Raw genomic sequence first — 8,105 nt, 5'->3', positions numbered from 1 at the left:
ACAACTTACAACAGGGGGATAGTTGGATTACCTCGATTTATAGATTCCTTGCTCATGGCACTCTTCCAAATGACAAAGTCCAAGCTAAGCAGATTCGATACAAGGCTACCCGTTACTTGATCATTAATGACCAACTCTACAAACGGGGTTTTAACCTACCATACCTAAGATGCCTTACGTATGCAGAGGCGGAAATTGTCCTTCGAGAAATACATGAAGGAGTCTGCGGAGATCATGCTGGATCTTGATCCCTAGCACACAAGGCTTTTTGCCAAGGATATTACTGGCCAACACTCCACCAAGATGCCATCAGAATATCTCGCTCATGTGATAAGTGTCAACACTACGCAACTATTCCTCACTCTCATCCCGAGCCGCTCACTCCTATGATCAGCCCTTGGCCCTTGGCCCAATGAGGACTTGATTTGATTGGCCTAATGCCTGCAGGGAAGGGTAATGTCCGCTATGTAATAGTTGCAGTTGACTAGTTCACAAAGTGGGCCGAAGTAGAACCCTTGGCAACCATTACTGAGGCAAAAATAGAAGACTTCGTATGGAAGAACATCCTTTGCAGATTTGGCATTCCCAATCCGATAGTCACTGACAACGGGCGACAGTTCGACAACAATAAGTTCAGGATGTTCTGCTCTAAGTTCAACATCAACTTATGTTTTACCTCTCCAGCTCATCCCCAGTCTAATGGACAAGTTGAAGCCATCAACAAAATAATCAAGCGAACTTTGAAAATCAGCTTGGACAAGGCTAAAGGTTGTTAGCCAGAATTTGTACCCCAAGTTCTTTGGTCATACCGCACTTCATATCGAACATCAACAGGAGAAACCCCATTCTCACTTGCCTTTGGTACAAAGGCAGTTGTCCCAGTTGAGCTTGAGCAAGCAAAGTTCCGAGTCCAGAACTACATGCAAAGCGAAAATGACAAACAAATTACCCTCAACTTAGATTTAGTTGAGGAACACATAAACCAGGCTCACTTGAGGAATGTCGCCTACAAGCAGCGCATCTCCAACTACTATGACTCCAGGGTCAAACCTCGTTCTTTTAAAGTAGGGGACTGGGTATTAAAGAAAAGATTACTCTGCGACAGAGTCCCGAGTGAAGGAACACTTAGTCCAAATTGGGATGGACCGTTTGAAGTTGTTGGCATCAGTCGCCCTGGCTCCTACAAGCTTAGAAGCTCCGATGGCAAGACCCTTGGCCATCCATGGAACGCTGATCACTTGAAGTACTATTACAAGTAAACTCACATTGTACAAGTGTTAAGCTTCAGCCGTTCGGCATCCTATGTAATAAAGACTATTTGGCATGAATTCAATAAAATGGTGATTTAGATAACTCGATCCTAATCCTCTTACATTCCTAGCAATGAAACACTCGGGTTCAAAGCTTCAACATGAATGCTTCCAACATGAAACAAAGTCTAAGTATATGTCAACAGGACTATACAAATAAACGAACAGCTTCACAGTATATTCGTTCAATCATACATTCCAACACATTCATATATAAGCCAACTGTGCTTTGAAAGGGTTTAACATACTTTGTATCATTCGACACTTGCTACAATGTGCCTAAACACCTTGCCATTATTCTCACCAACCAGGTGATGAAATGTAAAGAAAGAACTTATCTTCATGCCACCAACCAGGTGATGAAATGTACAACCCGTACTCTCCTTCATGCCACCAACCAGGTGATAAAATGTACAACCCGTACTCTAATATCATTTGGCAACTTGCCACTCATGCCACCAACCAGGTGAAGAAGGAACTCATCTTCATGCCACCAACCAGGTGATGAAATGTACAACCTGTACTCTCCCTCATGCCACCAACTAGGTGATGAAATGTACAACCTGTACTCTAATATCATTTGGCAACTTGCCATTCATACCACCAACCAGGTGAAGAAGGAACTCATCCTCGTGCCACCAACTAGGTGATGAAATGTGATGAAAGGTGATGAAGGAACTCACATTCGTACCACCAACCAAGTGATGAAAGTAACTCACCATTCATTACACCTACCAGAAGAGGAGTGGTACAACTTGTACATGTGAACTCCTAGCATTCACAAATAATCAAAAACCCTCAAGCTTGACAACTCAACTAGGGGAGCACTTATGCCTAACAAGAGTTATAGTCACCAACAAAGTCTTATTACAAGCCAACAACAACTTCAGTGCATGGCATACGAAGATCAAGCTATTCAGCCCTCTTGCATCTGTTTCAAACATTTCCCCTCTGTAACAATGCAAACACTACAACTCGTAGAAAGCTTCACACACTCTTAATCAAGATAGTGTGAAGCAAAAGCAATTTATGGTGCCAACAAGAGCTTCATCAAAGGAGTTCAACCACAATTCTCAAAAGCTTCACACACTCTTGATCAAGACAGTGTGAAGCAAAAGCAATTTATGGTGCCAACAAGAGCTTCATCAATGGAGGGCAACCACAATTCTCAAAAGCTTCACACACTCTTGATCAAGACAGTGTAAAGCAAAACCAATTTATGGTGCCAACAAGAGCTTCATCAAAGGAGTTCAACCACAATTCTTAAAAGCTTCACTCACTCTTGATCAAACAGTGTAAAGCAAAACCAATTTATGGTGCCAACAAGAGCTTCATCAAAGAAGTTTAACCACAATTCTCAAAAGCTTCACACACTCTTGATCAAGACAGTGTGAAGCAAAACCAATTTATGGTGCCAACAAGAGCTTCATCAATGGAGGGCAACCACAATTCTCAAAAGCTTCACACACTCTTGATCAAGACAGTGTGAAGCAAAACCAATTTATGGTGCCAACAAAAGCTTCATCAAATGATTTCAACCACAATTCTCAAAAGCTTCACACACTCTTGATCAAGATAGTGTGAAGCATAACCAATTTATGGTGCCAACAAAAGCTTCATCAATTGAGGGCAACTACAATTCTCAAACCTTCGAAGCAAATTCAAGACTGTTCGAAGCAAATTCAATTTATATGGTTCATCCAAACCTTCGACTACGACAAGGTGTGGCTTGCATCACAATCTCTTGCTCAACAGTGTGGAAGCAAAATTTGTATATGTTGTCTCTCCCACATTTTCAAATTTCTAGTTTCCCAAAAAAAATAAAAAATAAAAAAAATTGGGAAATTCAACAAAGCTTCATCAATGGAGGACAACTACAAATTCTCAAAAGCTTCACACTATCTTGATCAAGATAGTGTGAAGCAAAATCAATTCATGGTACCCAACAACAGCTTGAACTCCAAAGCTTCACCAACAAAAACTTCATCAATGGAGGACAACTACAAATTCTCAAAAGCTTCACACTATCTTGATCAAGATAGTGTGAAGCAAAATCAATTCATGGTATCCAAAAAAAGCTTCAACTCCAAAGGTTCACCTACAAAGCTTCAAAACAAAAGCTTCACCAACAAAAGTTTCATCAATGGAGGACAACTACAAATTCTCAAAAGCTTCACACTATCTTGATCAACTCCAAAGCTTCACTTACAAAAGCTTGACCCACAAAAGCTTGACCCACAAAAGCTTCACCTACAAAAGCTTGACCCACAAAAGCTTCACCTGCAAAACTTCAACCCACAAAAGCTTGACCCACAAAAGCTTCACCTACACAAGCTTGACCCACAAAAGCTTCACCTACACAAGCTTGACCCACAAAAGCTTCACCTACAAAAGCTTGACCCACAAAAGCTTCACCTGCAAAACTTCAACACAAAAGTTTCACCTACAAAAGCTTCACACTATCTTGATCAAGATAGTGTGAAGCAAAATCAATTCATGGCGCCCAACAAAGCTTCAACCTCAAAGCTTCACCTACAAAGATTCAACACCAAAGCTTCACCTACAAAGCTTTAAAATATATATATATATATATTTAATTTTTTTTTTTGGAAATTCGAAAATTCAAAAATTTGGAAATTCAAAAATTCGAAAATTCGAAAAAAAAAATCGAAAAAACAAATTTCGAAAAAAAAAATTGCCTAGGCCTCCTCTTCTTTGGGCCTAACAACTTTCATAACAAATATATATGAAGAAGGAGTTTTGGGCTACCACTTAGAAAGGAAATGCCTCATTCGTCAACTCCCTCGACCGGAGACTTGGGGGACTCCTACCATATGCTACTGCACCTTGATACTCAGAAGTCTCACGATCACTCAGTGACTTGGATTTTTCAAGTCTCCAAACGAGAAGTTTTCCTCACTCAGGAAATTAAGGGAGCAATACCTCAACCTGCATGCTTCATTCACAAAGCTTCAACATATAAGCTTCAACATAAGGAAAAATTCAAAGAACTTAGTGAAGAAGGCCTTGGTGTATTTAACACAATACGTTGAAATGAAGCAAAGCTTGTTGATTGATATCTCCGATAAGTTACAAATATGTACATATACATGAATCAAAATAAACAAACAAGAGGGAGCATTCACAAAGGTTGCTCAAGAGAAGTCTCAGCAGTCGGCAGAGCCCCAGAAAGAGGAGGCACCAAAGGGTGATTATTCGAAGCCTCAGTACTAGGTAGAACCCCAGAAGGAGGAGGCACCGAAGGTCGATCATTTGGAGCTTCATTACGCGGTACAGCCGCAGAAAACGAAGGCAATACATGCCTTTGGAACAAACCCATAAACCTCTGATGATCAAGTAAAATCTGACCATCAGATTCTTGCAGCTGGTCGAGGACAATATTAATAAGATTATCCATAAGTAAAACATACACTAAACATGAATCCAAGAACATGGAAAAATGTTCATAAAGTAAATGGTTTACTAAGGGGATTCGGCCAACAAGGCCATCCATGTCAAAATTTTATTCTTCCAATGGTGTTTGGTGAAGCAAAGTTAGTCTCACATATTGACTACTAAAATGGTACTCCTCAACAACATTGGTAGGGGCACAAATAGGTACATAACCAATGATCTATTTCATCGAGACGGAAATAGATTCTGCAGGGTTAAGGCTTTAGGAATACTATCCCTTATTCTTGAAGTTTTAGGTCTTAGGTACCAAGGATCATGCTTCGGGCATGATGCACACCTTGGCAGGCCCTGATTCTACCATATGTTGTAAAAACAAACTCAAAATTGGATTGTGAGAGAATATTCCATTCGGTGTATCCCTGCCAAAGCAGTGTATCACCATTTGGTAGGCTTTGATCGAACTGGGTCGAGCTATTCGGTAGACTCCAGCCGAACTGGGTCCATACCTTTCTCTCACGTTTATGGTAGTAATTAGATTCGAGAATTTGGTAAACTTCCGCTATCTACACTGCTACTTTAGGGGCGATTTAGAAACAAGGAAAAATGAGAAAAGTATTCTCCAGTCAAAATTCGATCGGATTTATAAACTTCAGAATTGTACTCATTCATGGACCTAATCATGGTATGCTTTAGGCAATGTCTTTCATGATTAGACAGTCCGTAGAAGCGAGCTAAAGAGCCATGGAATCCTCGATCAAGAGGTATTTCCATTTGTAATGCTTTGAGCATAAGTCTTCGAATGAAGATCATGGTGGAGGCTTATTTAGCTCTTCCATGCTATTGTTGACTTCAATGGCTTCTCAGCTTCTTGATAATCAAGTGGAGATTCATGTCTTGTACCCCACATAAAGTAGTTTCTATTAGAAACATCCAAATTAGGGAAATCAAACTTGTGACGGTTCGACAATCCATTAAATTTGGAGGGAACAAGATTGTGATTGGTGTTATGGGAATGAATCATCCATAAGCATCAAAGTTAGAACATTCGAGTTATAAGACATGGTTTTCATGGGTATATTGTGTTATGAAATCTTCAGGTTTCAAAGACACTAAATTTAACACTACAGGTTCAATTTAGTTTATGAACGTTTAGTTCATAAAAGAGAGGTTCCTGCAAGAACACATAATGCAATATACAACTAAGTGTAGTGGATTTGGGTTGTTTCAGGAACTCAAGTGTGAGTGCTTCGGGAATACGAAAGTATGTCAACGGTTCAAAGTATAAAAATATACTATTGAATTGTTAATGTCCAAAAATGATCTTCGGGTCAATAATTTTGGATTCATTATCAGATTAATGGACTGTAGGTCACTTTTAATTAATTCAATAGATCGGGACCATTCTGGGTCGATCGTAGAAGCAAAATTAATAATAACATTTGGGTTAAAATGATTTAAAATGCTAAATAATAGCGTTGGGTCGAAAATACCATAGCCTAAAAGATAAGGCTCGGTGCCGTGAGCCAAATGAGGGGCTCGGGTTGGGTATGGCTATAAAAGCAGCCCACAAAATGGTCTTCAGGCCATGGGCCAAGAACATAGAGCCCAGCAGCAGTAGCTGCTGGCTCTTTGGGCTAAAGGAGGGGCACGGATCAGGCCTAACAAAATGTTGGCCTGCGGGTTAGGTCTGAGGCAACTTAAGCCCAGCAGCCAAAGCTGCTGGCAAGTAGGTCGAGATTCGGGCGAAGCCTAGTGAGTTCACGGGCCAAGGGACACGGGATAATGGGCCATAATCTGCTGGTTTTGGGCTTAGGGACTGCATGTCCTATAAACAGAGATAGGCCGAAAGGTCTAATGGTCTGGATTAGCGCAGCAAAGCCCTAGGGCTGCTACTGTGAGGGGTCCAAGGTGTCTGTGGTGGTGGTGCTGCAAGTGCCCATATATTTTTTCGACAGAATTAGGGTTTGAAAACCCTAAATTTCTTCTAATTTATTTTATATAATTTGACTCACAAATTCCACATAGCAAATACAATTGCGTAGTGCAAGAAACAAATATATGAACATATACAATATATATATATATATATATATATATATATATATATCGGAAGGAAAATATAAACATAGGGGGTTCATGCATCATGAGGAATATTTTCATGCTTCATGGTCGATTCAAATATCTTACTTTATTTTAAGCGTACCTGATGGGCAGAAAACAATAAAAGCCTTTGAATTTGTAGAAAATCCTTCTCGAAAGCCGAAATAGCATTTCCAATGCGTTGTATCACGTTCAACACAAAAAAAAATTAAATTGAATCAATATCATGTAGATCAATTCAATAAAATAATAAATTAATTATAAAAAGAATGATTAAAACGTAATACTCCTCAGATTAAAGAATAAATTCTCTTGGTAGCACAGCGTCAATAGCGTGCTGATAACGTGTTCTAGGTATAATTTACTGAATAATTAAGGAGGCTAAAGAGAGAGGGGTGCGGCATAGATAGCGAAGAAGAGAGATGTGTAATTGTGGGTGTGTTCTATTACACCCCATTGTGCCTTTATTTATAGTAGTATGATAGGTAAAAACCTTTCCCTTTAGGATTACAACATTTAATAGGTAATCTACTCCTAATAGGAATATAAGATACATTCCCATATCTACTAAAATTTAGAAAATCACATTCCTAATCTAATAGGATTGCAACAACATAGTCTATTTTTATTCAACTTTTTCTTAAGCTTTCAAAATAAAAAAACAAAACTATGTAAATTGAATTCAATATTTTCATCCGTATGTTTCCTCATATCAAAACAAAACTGTCAAATATGACATCTGATTCAAAAGAAATTATGTTGTTATATTTATATATATGAAACATTTAAAAGAAGGGATTCTCATTTTTTTTTATAAAAATGAGGATTAGTTGTAAGGTCCACATCACGTCGAATTTTAACGATTGGAACCGTCTATTTGTTAAGTTGCACCTCATAGATCATCCTTACAAAATATTATAGCCAAATCGGAAATGTTTAAGACATCTAATTGAGTTCAAATAAATTAATGAATACTTTGTTATATAAGAAACAATGAAATTTTATCTTGATAATTAAATAGGCAAATGAGTTCAGATTGAATTGAATTTTTATAAGGATAATCTATGAATTGAGACTTATAAAATAAAAATTTTAGATAGTTAAAGTTTGATGTGGTGTGAACCCTACATCTAAACATCATTTTTTTTTTAAATGAAAATTCATTTACATAAAAGGCGCTCGTGTGTGTATATATATATAATCATAATAGTACTAACCTTTTAAAAATTAAAAGGTTAGTACTATTTCAATTAAAAAAGTATTTCATCCTTCTATTTCCTT

Source organism: Malus domestica, chromosome 06, assembly GCF_042453785.1.
Source record: "Malus domestica chromosome 06, GDT2T_hap1".
NCBI classification, from domain to species: domain Eukaryota; kingdom Viridiplantae; phylum Streptophyta; class Magnoliopsida; order Rosales; family Rosaceae; genus Malus; species Malus domestica.
Note: the sequence above shows the minus strand (reverse complement) of the source record.